This window comes from Puma concolor, chromosome C2 (genome assembly GCF_028749965.1).
Source record: "Puma concolor isolate L17-30 chromosome C2, mPumCon1.1.hap2, whole genome shotgun sequence".
Taxonomy (NCBI): Eukaryota; Metazoa; Chordata; class Mammalia; order Carnivora; family Felidae; genus Puma; species Puma concolor.
In genome coordinates, this window is record NC_141675.1 from 100,570,746 (window position 1) to 100,589,164 (window position 18,419).

Below are 18,419 nucleotides of genomic sequence, written 5' to 3' on the forward strand. Positions count from 1 at the left end.
GTTCGAGCCCCGCGTCAGGCTCTGGGCTGATGGCTCGGAGCCTGGAGCCTGTTTCCGATTCTGTGTCTCCCTCTCTCTCTGCCCCTCCCCCGTTCATGCTGTCTCTCTCTGTCCCAAAAATAAATTAAAAACGTTGAAAAAAAAGATTAAAAAAAAAGAAGAATGTATATATTTATTGTTTTTAATATTACGAAAAACATTTTTTACTTATGAAAATTTATGAAAAAATCAGTCTGCTTCTCCATAGTAGGAAAAACATTAAAAATTTTCATCATGGTAAAAACTGAAACAAAATTCATCCATTCTTCAGTTATGCTATTTGAAACACTTATAACAGCTCTTCTGTCACTGTTTTTCTCCCTCCAGACATTTTGGCTACACTAGGCTTTATACTTAAAAAGATTTTTACTTTATTTTGGAGGTAAAACTAATGTAACAACATTTGTCACATGATTTTGACCAAACCATTTTGACACCATTTGACTATGCCAAAAACAAAAACAAAAACAAAACCAGTCCATTAAGTTTCCCCATATAAGTATTACCAAGTAGTGTACACAACAGACACCATGACCCTGTCCTTGACCTTTTCTTAATTCTTCATCCATCCCTGGTTGGGAGGAGACTCACAGTTAAATGGGTTCAAAAATATCTGTTTTAATATTACTAAAAAACAAAGCAAAGCAAAATTGCATTTACATCTTAACTTGCTAATGTCAAAACAGCCATGTAAATGACACTTAAAAGACTTCAAGATAGTTTATAATGATAAATTACATTGTACAGGAAATAAATGTATTAAAATCTTCCACTACAGGGGTGCTAAATGCGGTTGAACATCAGAATCATGTGAGGAAATACAAAATTATATAGATCACCCAAATGCAGTTTAGATATGCTGAATCAGAAAAACATGGAAACTAAAACAGGCTCTCCAGGAAGCAGAGGCTGAGATGGAGTTAGGAGCAGTAAAGGTTAATTGGGAGAGAGGGCTTATACCTGTGAAAGATGAAAGGGGCAGGAAGTAGGAGAGGGGAGGCAAAGCCTTCAGCCCCTGCTGCTGATCTGAATCAAACCTGTGAAAGGAACGGAGAGGGAGCAGGATACAAGGGCCTCAGATCACATACAGAACTGCCAAATTCTTCGCCAAACCCATGAGAAGCCCTGGAGCAAAGATGACTTGTATGAAGTATCTTAAAAGAGCAGGAATGGCCAAACCCTAATGTGCCTTCATGCATAGTCATTGTCTGGGAAGAATATGGCCTCAACTCAAAAGTTGAAATGGAGGAGCGCCTGGGTGGCTCAGTCCAGTTGAGCATCGGACTTCAGCTCAGGTCATCATCTCCTAGTTCACGAGTTCCAGACCTGCATCAGGCTCTGTGCTGATGGCTCAGAGGCTGGAGCCTGCTTCGGATTCTATGTCTCCCTCTCTATCTGACCCTCCCCCACTCATACTCTGTCTCTCTCTTTCTCAAAAATAAATTAAACATTAAAAAAAAAAAAAAGGTGAAATGGACCCTGAAGCCATTAACCGCTAGAGACCATCAGCACATTGCATTCCTTGTGTTTGAATGGTGAGTTCTCTATTGATGGGAAATGTGAACCACTTACCTCCCTGGCTGCCCAGTCCATCTTTTCCAGCTTTCACTGGTTAGTATTTGCCTGGTATGCCATTGACTCTGTATCTTCAACTTCTCTGTGACATTTTATTTTAGGTATACCTGTTACAAAGAGCTACAGCTTTTTAATAAAGCAGATATGGCTGCTTTTTATTAACTCTTTGAAAATTTTAACTTTTAAGACAAGACTTTAAACCATACACATTTGTTGTAGTTACTTACATATTTGGTCATATTTCTACAGTCTTATATGTCTTATTTAGTATGTTTTTCCCCCTGCCTTGTTTTATTTTTTTCTCTTACTCTGCCTTGCTGGATTGGCTAATATTTTTCCTCCTTCCATTCTTTTCCCTTGGTAGTTTAAAAGATATCCATTGTAGTATATGTATTAGTGTTTTTGCTTTATTTCAGAACATCTAAAAACAACTTTATTGTGGTATAATTGATATAGCAATTTGTTAAATTCTGCACATCTTTCAAGGGTACAGTTTGTTAAAATTTGACATAGTTTTACATTTGTGAGCCATCAGCACAATCAAGATAACTTATCCATCACCCCTGAGTTTTCTTATTCTTTGTAATCCTACCCATACTATTTCCCTCTTTCCTCCCCAAACAACCACAGACCTGCTTTCTATAACTATATATTAGTTTGAATTTTATATAAATGTGATCATACAATGTGTACTCCTTTTTGGGGGGACAGTCCTGGCTTCTTTCACTTATCATAATTATTTGAGAGAAGTTCACACATTAATAATTCTTTTTTTATTACTAAAAATTATGTTTATTACTATTTCATTGTCTGGACATACCACAGTTTATCCATTTACCTGTTGATGGGCATTTGAGTTTTTTCCAGTTTTAGGCTATTACAAATAAAGCTGCAAACATTTTTGTGCAAGTATTTTTGTGGACCTGTACTTCTATTTTCCTGGGTAAAAAGCTGTGAAGGGTTTAGTTTTATCATACAGTATGCAGATGTTTCACTTTTAAGGAAATTACCAAATTGGGGCACCTGGATGGCTCAGTTGGTTAAGCATCCGACTCTTAGTTTCAGCATAGGTCATGATCTCATTGTTTGTGAGTATGAGCCCCTCATTAGGCTCTGTGCTGACAGTGCAGAGCCCTCTTGGTCTTCCTCCCCCCTCTGCCCTTCCCCTGCTCATGCATTCTTTCTCTCTCTCAAAGTAAATAAACTAACCAAATAAATAAATAAATAAATAACCAAACTGTTTTCAAAGTGATCATACGATTTTACAATCCATGCACCAATGTCCGAGATTTCTAGTTCTTGCATATTTTATCAATACATGATATGGTCAGTCATTTTAACTTTAGACATGACAGTACATGTGTATTTCTCTCTCATGACTTTAAAAATGTTTTATTAATGGGGTGCCTGCATGGCTCAGTTGGTTAAGTGTCTGAATCTTGATTTCGGCTCATGTCATGATCTCACTGTTGTGAGATCGAACCCTTGTTGGGCTCATGTTGAGTGTGAAGCCTGCTTAAGATTGTCTCTCCCTCTGCCCCCTCCCCTACTCATGCTCTCTCTCAAAAAAAAAAAAATGGGGCGCCTGGGCAACTCAATCAGTTAAGCATTTGACTTCGGCTCAGGTCATGCTCTTGCAGTTCATGAGTTCAAGCCCCACGTCGAGCTCTATGCTGACAGCTCAGAGCCTGGAGTCTGCTTCAGATTCTGTGTCTCCCTCTCTCTCCACCCCTTCCCTGCTCTTGTTCTGTCTCTCTTTCTCGCAAAAATAAATAACCATTAAAAAAACTTAAAAATTAAAAAAAGAAAGAAAGAAAAGATTTATTATCAAAGTATAGTTGACATGCAATGTTATTTTAATCTGTGGTTTTAATGTATATATCCCTAAACACTAATGATGACTGTCTTACCATATACCTATGTATCACTCATATATTTTATTTTGTAAGTGCTGAAATGTTTTTCTCATTTAAAAAAACAGAGTAGTTTGTTTATTGATATTTCTTTGTATTTTCTGAGTAAAAGTCCTTTCATTCTCTTTGCAGTGTTCACTGTCTTTTGAAGAGATGTTTTTGTTGTTGTTTATTTGTTTTGTTTTTAAGAGAAGACTTTTTGCTGAATAATTTATTGAGTTTTTCCTTTATGGAATATAGTTTTGGTATTGCACTTAAGAAATTTTTTTTTCTAATTCATAGGTTAAAAGTATTCTAGAAGTTTTGCAGTCTTACATTATACATTTAGGTCTATAATCCATTTTAATGGAATTTTTATATATGGTGTGAGATACAGGCTGGAGTTTTTGTTTTGTTTTGTTTTGTTTTTTTTGCATAGTGATATTCATGTGCATATTCCAGCACCACCAAATTACCTTTTATCTTTGTCAAAATCATTTGTGCCCATAAATATGTCTCTATTTATGGACTTTTTATTCTGTTTTGTTGAATAGTGTGTTTATTGTTGTGCCAACATCACACTGTCTTCTAGCTTTGTAGGTCTTAAAATCAGATAGTGTTAGCTCTCTGACTTTGTTCTTTTGCAAAACTGTTTTGGCTATACTAGGTACTTTTGTTTGTAAATTTCTGCAGAAAAAGACTTTTTGGATTTTCACTGGATTATGTTGAAGTAAACGTCATTTTGAGGAGAATTGATGTGTTCGCAATAATGAGTCTTCCAATCTGCAAACATTGTAGAACTCCCATTTCTTTAGACCTTCTTTCATTTCTCTCTGCAATGTTTTATACTTCAGAGCTTTTATACATCTTGGTCAGACTTATCCCTAAAGACTGTATTTCATACCCTTGGATGCTACTGTAAAGGGTACTAGTTTTTAAATGACAATTTCTGATTGTTCCTCGATATTATATAAAAATACAATTGAGTTTTGTATATTGGCCTTATATATTCTACAACCTAGATAAATATACTTAGTGGTTCCAATAGTTTTTGAAGGTTCTATCAGATTTACTGCAGAGATGATCATGATCACGACTTATGCAAATGCAGACAGTTTCATTTCTTCCTTTCTCATCGGGATGACTTTTGTTTTCACTTACTGAATAAGAACTGTTTCTTTACTCATGACATTTCTGATACAAAATATGTGGATTTTCTATACCAATTAATTCTCCAGTTCTCTGTGGACACCAAATAGGTGATCTACAATTCCATTCAATTTTGACACTAATTGTCTAGAATTAGCCCAGACCCCATAGATACAGGCTCAGTACCAAAAGACATTCCCCTACTTCAGATACCAATTGCAAGTGGTGGGTCTCCAGGTTACTCACACTTCTCTCCAACATGGCTACAAATTGAGGGTTCCCATGAGGCCCCTTCCTCCAAGTTTGATAATTTGCTATAATGGCTCACAGAACTCAAGGCAACACTTTATAATTATTGCTGGTTTATTATAAAGAATATTAAAAAGGATACAAAGGAAAGGCCAGATGAAGATGTATACAGTCTGGATCTGAAAAGTTCCCAAGCATAGGGACTCTTGTCCCACGATGTCTGGGGTGCTTTGACCAAAGCAGAAGCCTTCTGAACCCTTTTGTTTAGGATTTTTATACAGGTTCTATTGTGTAGGCATGGTGATTAAATCATTGGTTCTGGAGGTCATGGGATAGGCCTGATGTTGCCAACCCAGTAATCATGTGGTTGCTTCCCCTGGCAAGCAGCCACCATCCTGAAGCTATTCAGAGGCATGTCAAAGTCACTTCAGTAGCATAAACTCAGGTATGTTTGAAAGGGACTTGTTATGAATAATGAAAGGCACTCCTCTCACCTCCATCATTCAGGAAGTTGCAAGGATTTTAGGAGCTCTGTGCAAGCAACCAATTGTATATTTCTTATTATCACCCAAGATAGTGCTTACCTATTGCACTGGCTAAACCCTTTAGTGGAAGGTTGGTTAGGAGTAGTGAAAGTGGACATCCTTTTCTTATTCATGGTCTTAGGGGAAATCATGCAGACTTTCACCATGAAATACAATGTTAGCTGCTGGATTTTGTTTTGTAGATGCCCTTTATTGGGTAGAAGAGTGTTTCTTCTATTCCTAGTTTCTCAGAGGTTTAAATAGGAATAGATGTTTGATTTTGTAAAAAAGCTTTTTTGTGTGTGTGCCAATTGAGATGATAAATTTTTTTTTAGCTTTTAATATGGTAATATTGATTTTTTTGAACATTAAATTCAGCTGGCATTTTTGAATAAACCCCACTTGGATATATGTATCATCCTTGATTTATATATTGTTAGATTCTATGTACTACAATTTTCTCTAGTATTTTTGCATCTATGTTCATGAGAGATACTAATTTGTAGTTTTCTAGTAATATTTTCCCTTGTTTTATCTGGCCCCAGGGTCATGCTGGTGGTATTGAATGAGTTGGCATAGGGATATGGGCTGATGTTTGTGTCCTTTTGAAATTCAATTCAACCCCCCAATGTAATGTATAGGAAGTTAGGGTTTGGGGTTGTAATTAAATTTAGATGAGATTCTGAGGGTTCCATGATGGGAAAATTGTCCTTATAAAAAAAGGAGGAGAGAGATGAGCACTCTCTCTACCACTAAGGACACAGTAAAAAGGTAGCTGTCTACAAGCCAGGAGGAGAGATCTTACCAGGAACCAAATTGGCCAGCATCTTGATATACGACCTTCCAGCCTCTATAATTGTGAGAAATAAATAACTGTTGCCTAAGCCATCCAGTATATGGTATTTTGTTATAGTAGCCTGAGCTGATTATTATCAGAAGTAATACATGTATTTTAATTATTTTAGAAGAATTTGTGGATAATTGGGAATATTTTTTGAAATATTGGTTTTGGGGGGGGTCATTGTACTTTACTGATAGTATTGTTGAAGTTGACTGTAGGGAATCCTTTGGAAGTAAGTCTTTTGTTCTATATGTGGTAACTTTTTTTGTTTTTTTTTTTAATTTAATTTTTAATTTTTTTTAAAATTTACATCCAAATTAGTTAGTGTATAGCGCAACAATGATTTCAGGAGTAGATTCCTTAATGCCCTTTACCCATTTAGCCCATCCCCCCTCCCACAATCCCTCCAGTAACCCTCAGTTTGTTCTCCATATTTATGAGTCTCTTCTGTTTTGTCCCCCTCCCTGTTTTTGTATTATTTTTGTTTCCCTTCCCTTATGTTCATCTGTTTTGTCTCTTAAAGTCCTCATATGAGTGATGTCATGTGATTTTTGTCTTTCTCTGACTAATTTCACTTAGCATAATTTCCTCCAGTTCCATCCACGTAGTTGCAAATGGCAAGATTTCATTCTTTTTGATTCCCGAGTAATACTCCACTATATATATATATATATATATATATATATATATATATATATACCACATCTTCTTTATCTATTCATCCATCGAGAGACATTTGGGCTCTTTCCATACTTTGGCTATGGTTGATAGTGCTGCTATAAACATGGGGGTACATGTGTCCCTTTGAAACAGCACACCTGTGTCCCTTGGATAAATGCCTAGTAGTGCAATTGCTGGGTCATAGGGTAGTTCTATTTTTAGTTTTTTGAGGACCCTTCATACTGTTTTCCAGAGTGGCTGCACCAGCTTGCATTCTCACCAACAATGCAAAAGAGATCCTCTTTCTCCACATCCTTGCCAACATCTGTTGTTGCCTGAGTTCTTAATGTTAGCCATTCTGACAGGTATAAGGTGGTATCTCATTGTGGCTTTGATTTGTATTTCCCTGATGATGAGCGATGTTGAGAATTTTTCATGTGTTGGTTGGCCATCTGGATGTCTTCTTTGGAGAAGTGTCTATTCATGTCTTTTGCCCATTTCTTCACTGGATTATTTGTTTTTTGGGTGTTGAGCTTGATAACTTCTTTACAGATTTTGGATACTAACCCTTTATCTGATGTGCCATTTGCAAATATCTTCTCCCATTCTGTCGGTTGCCTTTTAGTTTTGCTGATTGTTTCCTTTGCTGTGCAGAAGCTTTTTATTTTGATGATGTCTCAGTAGTTCATTTTTGCTTTTGTTTCCCTTGCCTCCGGAGTCGTATTGAGTAAGAAGTTGCTATGGGCAAGATCAAAGAGGTTTTTGCCTGCTTTCTCCTTGAGGACTTTGATGGCTTCCTGTCTTATATTGAGGTCTTTCATCCATTTTGAGTTTATTTTTGGGTATGGTGTAAGAAAGTGGTCCAGGTTCATTCTTCTGCATGTTGCTGTCCAGTTTCCCAGCAGCATTTGTTGAAGAGAGTGTCTTTATTCCATTGGATATTCTTTCCTGTTTGTCAAAGATTAGTTGGTCCTAAGTTTGTGGGTCCATTTCTGGGGTCTCTATTCTATTCCATTGATCTGAGTGTCTGTTCTTATGCCAATACCATACTATCTTGATGATTACATCTTTGTAGTATGTCTTGAAGTCCAGGAGTGTGATGCCTCCAGCTTCGGTTTCATTTTTCAAGATTTCTTTGACTATTCGGGTTCTTTTCTGGTTCCATACAAATTTTAGGATTATTTGTTCTAGCTCTGTGAAGAATGCTGGTGTTACTTTGATAGGGATAGCATTGAATATGTAGATTGTTTTGGGTAGTATCGACACTTTAACAATATTTTTTCTTCCTATCCAGGAGCATGGAATCTTTTTCCATTTTTTTTTTTGTGTCTTCTTCAATTTCTTTCATAAGCTTTCTATAGTTTTCAGTGTATAGATTTTTTACCTCTTTGGTTAGATTTATTCCTAGGTATTTTATGGGTTTTGGTGCAAATGTAAATGGGATCAATTCCTTGATTTCTCTTTCTGTCGCTTCATTGTTGGTGGATAGAAATGCAACCTATTTCTGTGTGTTGATTTTATATCCTGCAAGTTTGCTGAATTCATGGATCAGTTCTAGCAGTTTTTGGTGGAATCTTTTGGGTTTTCCATATAGAGAATCATGTCATCTGCGAAGAGTGAAAGTTTGACCTCCTCCTGGCCAATTTGGATGCCTTTTATTTCTTTGTGTTGTGTGATTGCAGAGGCTGACTTCCAATACTATGAGCTTGAGATAATGCTCCTTCTATCCCTACTTTCTTGAGGGTTTTTACCAAGAAAGGATGCTGTATTTTGTCAAGTGCTTTCTCTGCATCTATTGGGGGGATCAGATAGTTCTTGTCCTTTCTTTTATTGATGTGATAAGTCACATTAATTGTTTTGCAGATATTGAACCAGCCCTTCATCCCAGGTATAAATCCCACTTGGTCGTGGTGAATAATTTTTTTAATGTATTGTTGGATCCGGTTGGCTAATATCTTGTTGAGGATTTTGCATCCATGTTCATCAGGGAAATTGGTCTATAGTTCTCCTTTTTAGTGGAGTCTCTATTTGGTTTTGGAATCAAGGTGATGCTGGTTTCATAGGATGAGTTTGGAAGTTTTCCTTCCAGTTCTATTTTTTGGAACAGCTTCAAGAGAATAGGTGTTAACTCTTCCTTAAATGTTTGTTAGAATTCCCCTGGAAAGCCATCTGGCCCTTGACTCTTGTGTTTTGGCAGATTTTTGATTACTAATTTGATTTCTTTACTGGTTATGGGTCTGTTCAAATTTTCTATCTCTTCCTGTTTCAGTTTGGTAGTGTATATGTTTCTAGGAATTTGTTCATGTCTTCCCGATTGCCCATTTTATTGGCATATAATTACTCATAATATTCTCTTATTATTGTTTTTGTTTCTGCTGTGTTGGTTGTGATCTCCCCTCTTTCATTCTTGATTTGATTTATTTGGGTCCTTTCCTTTCTCTTTTTGATTGAACTGGCTAGTGGTTTATCAATTTTATTAATTCTTTCAAAGAACCAGCTTCTGGTTTCATTGATCTGTTCTACTGTTTTTTGTTTCTTGTTTTTTTTTTTTTTTTTTTTTTTTTTTGGTTTTGATAGCATTAATTTCTGCTCTAACCTTTATTATTTCCTTTCTTCTTCTGGTTTTGGGTTTTATTTGCTGTTCTTTTTCCAGCTCCTTAAGGCATAAGTGTAGGTTGTGTATCTGAGATCTTTCTTCCTTCTTTAGGAAGGCCTGGATTGCTATATACTTTCCTCTTATGACTGCCTTTGCTGCATCCCAGAGGTTTTGGGTTGTGGTACTATCATTTTCATTGACTTCCGTATACTTTTTAATTTCCCCTTTAACTGCTTGGTTAGCCCATTCATTCTTTAGTAGGATGTTCTTCAGTCTCCAAGTTATTTGTTACCTTTCCAAATTTTTTCCTGTGGTTGATTTCGAGTTTCATAGCATTGTGGTCTGAAAATATGCATGGTATGATCTTGAACTTTTTGTACTTACTTAGGGCTGATTTGTGTCCCAGTATATGATCTATCCTGGAGAACGTATCATGTGCACTGGAGAAGAATGTATATTCTGCTGCTTTAGGATGAAATGTTCTGAATATATCTGGTAAGTCCATCTGGTCCAGTGTGTCATTCAAGTCCATTGTTTCCTTGTTGATTTTTTGATTAGATGATATGTCCATTGCTGTAAGTGGGGTGTTGAAGTCTCCTACTATTATGGCATTACTTTTGATGAGTTTATGTTTGCAATTAATTGGTTTACATATGTGGTTGTTTCCACATTTGGAGCATAAATGTTTATAATTGTTATGTATTCTTGGTGGATAGACCCCTTGATTATGATATAATGCCCTTCTGCATCTTTTGATACAGTCTTTATTTTAAAGTATAGATTATCTGATGTAAGTATGGCTACTCCTGCTTTCTTTTGTTGACCATTAGCATGATAGATGGTTCTCCATCCCCTTATTTTCAATGTGATGGTGTCTTTAGGTCTAAAGTGGGTCTCTTATAAACAGCATATAGATGGATCTTGTTTTCTTATCCATTCTGTTACCCTATGTCTTTTGATTGGACCATTGATTCCATTGATGTTTAGAGTGAATACTGAAAGATATGAATTTATTGCCATTATGATGCTTGTAGAGTTGCAGTTTCTGGTGGTGTTCTCTGGTCTTTTCTAATCTTTTGTTGCTTTTGGTATTTATTTGTATACATATATATATATATACACATATGTATATATGCATGTATTTGTGTATATATATATTTGTATATATACATATACATTTGTATATATATACACAGATGTATATGTATTTGTATATATACATATTTGTATATATATACATTTGTATATATACATATGTATATGTAGTTGTGTGTATATATATATATATATATATTTTTTTTTTTTTCATTTCTTCTCCCCTCAGAGAGTCCCCCTTAAAATTTCTTGCAGGGCTGGTTTAGTGGTCACAAACTTCTTTAATTTTTGTTTGTCTGGGAAAATTTTTATCTCTCCTTCTATTTTGAATGACAACCTTGCTGGATAAAGAATTCTTGGCTTCATATTTTTCTGATTCAGCACACTGAATATATCCTGCCACTCCTTTCTGGCCTGCCAAGTTTCTGTGGATAGGTCTGCTGCAAACCTGATCTGTCTTCCCTTGTAGGTTAGGGACTTTTTTCCCTTGCTGCTTTCATGATTCTCTCCTTGCCTAAGTATTTTGTGAATTTGACTATGATATGCCTTGTTGATGGTCAGTTTTTGTTGAATCTAATGGGAGTCCTCTGTGCTTCCTGGATTTTGATGTCTGTGTCTTTCCCAGGTTAGGAAAGTTTTCTGCTATGATTTGTTCATGTAACCCTTCTACCGCTATTTCTCTCTCTTCCTCTTCTGGGACCCCTATGATTCTGATGTTGTTCCTTTTTAATGAGTCACTGATTTCTCTAATTCTTGAATCGTGCTCTTTTGCCTCCATCTCCCTCTTTTTTTCTGCTTCATTATTCTCTACAAGTTTGTCCTCTATATCGCTGATTCTCTGTTCTGCTTTATCCATCCTTGCTGCTGCGGCATCCATCCGTGATTGCAGCTCAGTTATAGCATTTTTAATTTCATTATGACTATTTTTTACTTCTTTTATCTCTGTAGAAAGGGATTCTAATCTATTTTTTACTCCAGCTAGTATTTTTATTATCATGATTCTAAATTCTGTTTCAGATGTCTTGCTTGTATCTGTGTTGGTTAAATCCCTGGCTGTCGTTTCTTCGTGCTCTTTCTTTTGAGGTGAATTCCTTCGTTTTATCATTTTGAAGGGAGAAAAGGCATTAATGAGGTAGAAAAATTAAAATTAAAAACTTAAAATTAAGAAAAATATTAAAATTAAAAACACACACACTCAAAAATAGAATAAATGATGCTAGTTCCCAGGTGTGTTTTGGTCTGGGTGTTGAAATTGGTTTGACAGATCAGAGAAATAAGCGGGGGGAAGGAAATCGTTCGAGATTTTGAGAAGATGAGTACACTGAAGTAGACTAAAATGAGATGATGGGAGTAAAATAGAATTTGAAAAAAATTTACACAAAAGTAAAGAATATAGTAGAAAAAAGTTAAAGAAAAATATTTTTAATAACAATTAAATATAAAAATGAATTTTTTTCTCTTTCTGTTCAAGAAAAAGAAAAGACAAAAAAAGAAAGAATAGAAAAAGAAAAGAAAAGGAAATCATTTGAAAATTTGATAAAGTGAATATACATAGTAGACTAAAATAAAATGATGGAAGTAAAATAGAATTTGAAAAAGTTTACATAAAAGCCAAAAATATAGTAAAAAAATTGAAGAAAAATATTTTTAATAGAAATTTAAGGTAAAAATGAAGTTTTTCTCTTTCTGCATTCAAGAAAAAATGAAAAAGAGAAAAAAGAAAAAGAAAAAGATCGTTTGAAAATTTGAAAAAGTGAATACACTGAAGTAGACTAGGATAAAATGATAGAAGTAAAATATAATTTGAAAAATTTACACAAAAGTAAAAAATATAGTAACAAAATTAAAGAAAAATATTTTTAATAAAAATTGAAAATAAAAATGAATTTTTTCTCTTTCTGTATTCAAGAAAAGAAAAGAAGTGAAAAAGAAAAGAAAAAAAAGAAAATTGAATAGATGGACCCTCTAACAGATTGAAATAGGACTGAAGTTACTTCGTTTTCCTGTAGAAGTCAGACTATGAAGCACTTTATAGTCCATAAACTAAATAGGCATTGAGACTTGTGTTCTTGAAGAGTGAGGTTGGCCCAGTTGGGCGGGGCTCAGTGTAACAGCTCTGTTCTACACCAGGTGGCGCTGCTAGCCTACTGGGGGTGGAGTGTTGTGGCGTTCGTAGGTGCGTATGAACATGCGCGGGAGTGGTGAACATGGCGTCACCCAGCTACCCAGTCTCCAGTATCGGAACTCTGTTCTCCCCGATCAGCAATTGTACACCCATCCTCTGCTTTCAGCTTTCATCCACTCCCCACTTTGTCACTGTCTGTGACCAGGCCCCAGGCAGTACCTCTCTGCCAAGTTTTGTCTGAGATGCGGCTGTTTTCCCCGGCCCCTTACTTCTGAAGGACTGCGGCTTTGACCTATTCCACCCCTCTGTGGGAGGGTCTTACCCAGCAATGGCCGAAGGAGCAATGGCCAAATGTCAGCTGTACCCAGGAACACTCGCTTGACCCTGCTGCTGCTGGTGCCTGGAGACTGCGGCCAGGTGCCAGTCCGCCCCAGAAAAAATTCATGAGATAGTGTAGCAGCAGCATTTTAGGGATTATGGAAAATGACAACACACATCTGGCACCAGGCTTCACCCTTAATGACCTTGTTCCAGCACCAGCAAAGGTGGCCGTTTTCTGGGGTCTGCCGGGACCAGGTAGCTTCAACAGTCTCTACCAAATGTCCTTCCAGCAGTGGAACCACTTTTCCCTGTGTGGCCCAAGAACCTCCCAGACTCCACTCTGTTCCTGGGGATTCACCCTTCCCACCAGAGCACCACCAGGTATCGAGCTGCAGAGTTGCAGACTTTGCGCTCCCCTTGTTTACGGTCTTAATGGAATTTAAACCCTCTCCTTTCTCTTTTCTCCCTTTTTAGTTTAGTCCCTGTGGCTGTTTCCAATTTTCCACTTTCTCTCCAGCTGCTTTTGGGGAGGGGTGCTTTTCCCTTGTTCTCCCCCCCCCATCTCCATCATCTCCCTGCCCACAAAAGCACCTCCCTTCCCACGGCTTCTTGCTCCCCAAGTTCACCGTTCTGTGTTGCGTACCTGCTGAATTCTATGGTTCAGGTCGTGCAGATTGTTGTGTTAATTCTCCAATCAGTTTTCTAGGTGTGCAGGATGGTTTAGTCTTGGTCTGGATGTATTTCATGGATGTGAGACACACAAAAAACTTCCATGCTGTTCTGCCATCTTGGCTCCTCCTCCTCCTCTTGAACATTTCTTATAGTGTGGTCATCAGGTGATAAATTATTTCAGAGTTCCTATGCCCCCTAAAGCTTTTTTTCCCCCCTGTTTTAAGTTATATTTGCTGCTCATAGCATCCTAGATATCAGGTTTTTTACTTTTTTTTTTTTGAGTTTATTTGTTTATTTTGAGAGAGAGAGTGTGAGCGTGTGTGCGAATTTGGAGGAGGGGCAGAGGGAGTGGGGGGGAGAATCCCAAGCAGGCTCTGTGCAGTCAGCAGGGAGCCAGATGTGGGGCTGAACTCAGGAACCACGAGATCATGACCTGAGTCAAAATCAAGAGTTGGATGCTTAGCCACTGAACCATCCAGGTGCCCCAGGTTTTTTAGGGGCACCTAAACAAAACCAGGTTTTGTTGCTCAATTTTCTCCTCACTTGCATTGCTTCCTACGAGAAATCTGTTTGTCAAAAATTGTTTTTGACATACTTCCTGTGTGTCTTTTTTCTCTGGCTGCTTTTTGGAATTTTTTGTGCCTCTGGTTTTAAGCAATTTGATTACAATGTGCTTTGGTGTAGTTTTCTTCATACTTCTTTGTGCCTGGGATTCTTTAAGCTTCTTGCATCTGTAAGTTTGTACTTTTTAACAAACTAGAAACATTTGTTTTGCTATTATTTCCCTAAAAATTTTCTGTCTCCTTTCCTCTCTTCGGTCCTTTGGTTATTCCAAATATATACATATATACATATAACTAAATGTAACTAAAGGTAACTAAATCTAAACAGTTATTTTCCCTCAGCACTTTGAAGATATTCTATTTATTTTGACCTTCATTATTGTTGTTAAGGATTCTACTCTTGATGCTTGGGTGGCTCATTCGGATGAGTGTCTGACTTTTGATTTTGGCTAGGGTCATGATCACAGCATTGTGGGATTGAGCCCCATGTTGGGCTCTGTGCTGTGCTTGAGGTTCTCTCTCTCCCTCTCTCCATCTGTTCCTCTCTCCATCTCTCTTTATTTCTAGGAAAGAAAGAGAAAGAAAGAAAGAAAGAAAGAAAGAAAGAAAGAAAGAAAGGAAGAAAGAAAGAAAGAGGGAGGGAGGGAGGGAGGAAGAATTCTATTGTTGGTACAAGTGTTATTCCCTGGTAAGTAATCTGTCTTGTCTTCCTAACAGTTCTTAAGACATCTCTTTGTCATCAGTGTGTTGTAGTTTCACTGTTGTGCATCTAAATATGGATTACTTTTTATTATTCTGGCTTAGGATCTGCTCTGTATTTGAGGATTCTGCTTTTTTTTTTTTAATTCAATACTGGAAAGCTCTTAGTTATTATTTCTTTCAACATTAAGTCTCATCATTTTTAGCTATTCTTTTCTTCTGGAAATCTAATGAAGTCTTTTCTATCTTCCATGACTCAACATATGTTTCATATTTTCTATATTTTTGTCTCTCCGTGTAGTATTTTATGTACTTTTTTTTTCATATGTCTCTTAGAGACCACAAATTTTTCCTCACTTCTGTCTAATCTACTATTTGGTCTGTTCATGGCATTTTAACGTTTATCAAAATTAAATTTCATTCTTTAAGTTCTATTCAGCTTCTTTAAATCTCTTTTTATGTTTGAATATCATTTTGAATTTGTATAAACATGTTAAAATAATTAGTCTGTAAATATGTTTCATATATTCTATAAATTTATTTGACTGTTATAATACATCTTTTTGTATGTCTTTTTACTTTCTTTCTTTTGTCATCTTCTACTTTGGCTATTTGTCTTAATTTTCTTTATGTTTTTATACTTTTGGATGTCAAACTCATATTTAACTAACCTATATCTGTGGGTATCATGTGGAATCTGGAATCTTGGGGGAGGGGTTTCTTCCAAAGAGGATTTGCTGTCTTGGGATTGCTATGAAGATGGGAATAGTGTATTGCAATTTCTAGATTACAGTTTCTTAGATAACGCAAGTTAGATAACACAAATTTAATCCCTAGACCCATGTGAAGGCAGTGTAGTAACACATTCATGGTGGAAAGCTTTCTATTGTCTTTGTAAGACATAAGAGTATGACAAGTAATTTCTTCTTTTTTTCAAATAATAACTTATTTAAACTTTATCCTGTCTTTATTTAGTGGAGGGAACTCTCAGTTTCTACTTACTTTTCATGGGCCCAGTGTTCTGCTCTCTAAATGGCTCTTAAAACCCTAGCCTCTAGGTTCCTAATACCACTCTTGACAGTTTTTGGGTTATCTCAATCTTTCCACTCCATATTTGCTGACTTTCAATGTTGATTTCAGAAGTTCTCCTTTATTACTTGTGAGCTTAGTTAAACATTAAAACTTATTCAAATTTCATCCCTCATTTTGGTGTTTTTAATTATAGATTTCTTTCAGAGTACATAATTAACAATATTTCCAGAAATAGAAGTCCTAAATAGAACTAAAATCAGATCCTTCTTTAAGTGTATTTCCTACATTAGATCTAATTTTTCAGCAATCAGTTGTAAGTAACATGAAGATATATAAAAGCATGAAATATACTGACAATGATAAACATATAGTCAAATTCAGACTATTCTAACACTGTTAATGCTGGTATGTAAATCATGTAACTCTAGTATAGAGACGAACAGACAAAAGCATTTAAAGTTACTTTAGCTATGATAATATGGTAATGGATACACAATATAAAGAGATGTAACTTGTGACATCAAATACTTAAAATGGGAAGCAGTAAAAGAGTAGAGATTTTATGTCAGTAAAGTTAAATTGTCATCAGCTTAAAATAGACTGCTATAAATATGTTTTATATAAACCACATGTAACCACAAAGGGAAAACCTCTAGTAGATACATGAAACATAAAGAGAAAGTAATGAAAGAATAACAATATGGATGCTCATCAAATCACAAAGCAAAACTGCAGAAAGGTACAAAGGATCCACAAAACAACTAGAAAACAATAAAAGTACAGTTTTAAGTCCTTACTTTTCAATAATTACTTTAAATGTAAATGGATCAAGTTCTTCAATCTAAAGACAGAGAGCGGCTGAATGGATTAAAAAAACAAAATCCAACTGCATGCTGCCTGTGAGACTCACTTCAGCTTTCAGGATACACATAGGCTGAATGTGATGAGATGGGAAAAGATATTCCACACAAATGGAAACCAAAGGAGGGCAGGGGTGACTATGCTTATATCAGATAAATAGATTTTAAGATAAAAATCTTAATAAGAGACAAAGAAGGTCATTATTTCATGATAAAGGGGTCAGTTCTTAAGAGGATATAACAATTATAAATATGTATGCCCCTAAATATATTAGGCCAATACTAACATATCTGAAATACAGCAATACAATAATTATAAGAGACCTCAATACCCAACTTAGGGTTTTGTAATACCCTTAGGAAATTAAAAGGAAACACTGAACCTGAACTACACTGTGGCCTAAATGGACCTTACAGACATATACAGAACATTACATCCAGCAGCAGCATACACATTCTTTTCAAATGTACACGGAGTATTATCCAGGATAGATCACAAGTTAAGGCAAAAAGAAGTCTTGTCAAATTTAAGAAGTTTGATCATATCAACTATCTTTTCCAACATGGTGGTATGAGACTAGAAATTGATAAATTGGAAAACTCACAAATATCTGGAAATTAAGTGCACACTCCAGAACCAATAATATGTAAAAGAAGAAATCAAAAGGGAAATAAAAAAGTATATTGAAGCAAGTGAAAATGGAAACACAATGTACCAAGACTCATAAGGAGCAGCAAAAGAAGTTCCAAAAGGAAGAGAGAAAACAATAACCATCGTATTCACTGGTGAAAAGCTGCAAACTTTCCCCTAAGATCAGGAGGAAGACAAGAATGCCCACTTTTGCTACTTCTATTTAACATCATACCAGAAGTTCTACCAGGACAATTAAGCAAAGAAAAGAAATAAAACATATCCAAATTGCAGAGGAAGACACAGAACTATCTGTTCACATAAGACATAATGTTATATATAGAAATTCCTAAGCATACTACCAAGCCCCACCCCCAATACAATTAGGGCTGATAAACAAATTCAGCTAAGTTGCAGAATACAAAATCAAAAGCAATATACAGAAATTAGTTGTATTTCTATACATTAGCAATGAACAACCTGAAAAGGAAATTAAGAAAACAGTTCCATTTACAATAGCATCAAAAAGAATAAGATATTGAGAAATAAATTTAGCCAAGGAGTTGTAAGACTTATACACTGAAAACTGTAAAACATTGCTGAAAGGAAGTAAAAAAAGATATAAATAAATGGAAAGATTTCTTATATTCATGGATTAGAGACAATATTGATAAAACAGCAATACTCCTCAAAGAGATTTACATATTTAATGCAATCACTATCAAAATCCCAATGGCCTTTCCTGGCAGAAATGGAAAATCCTCTAATTCATGTGGAATTTCAAGAGACCCCAAATAATAAAACCAATATTGAAATATGAGAATAACTGACATTCACAATTTTAAAACTTCCTACAAAGCAGGGGCACCTGGGTGGCTCAGACGGTTAAGGGTCCA

General features: G+C 35.9%; 1 protein-coding gene across 1 annotated transcript in view; it reads left to right on the forward strand.

Annotated features, from left to right (window-relative positions):
• The window catches only part of CD200R1 (CD200 receptor 1), a 150,341-nt gene that overhangs the window by 30,283 nt on the left and 101,639 nt on the right, over positions 1 to 18,419 (forward strand). The gene's annotated exons all lie outside the window — the stretch shown is intronic.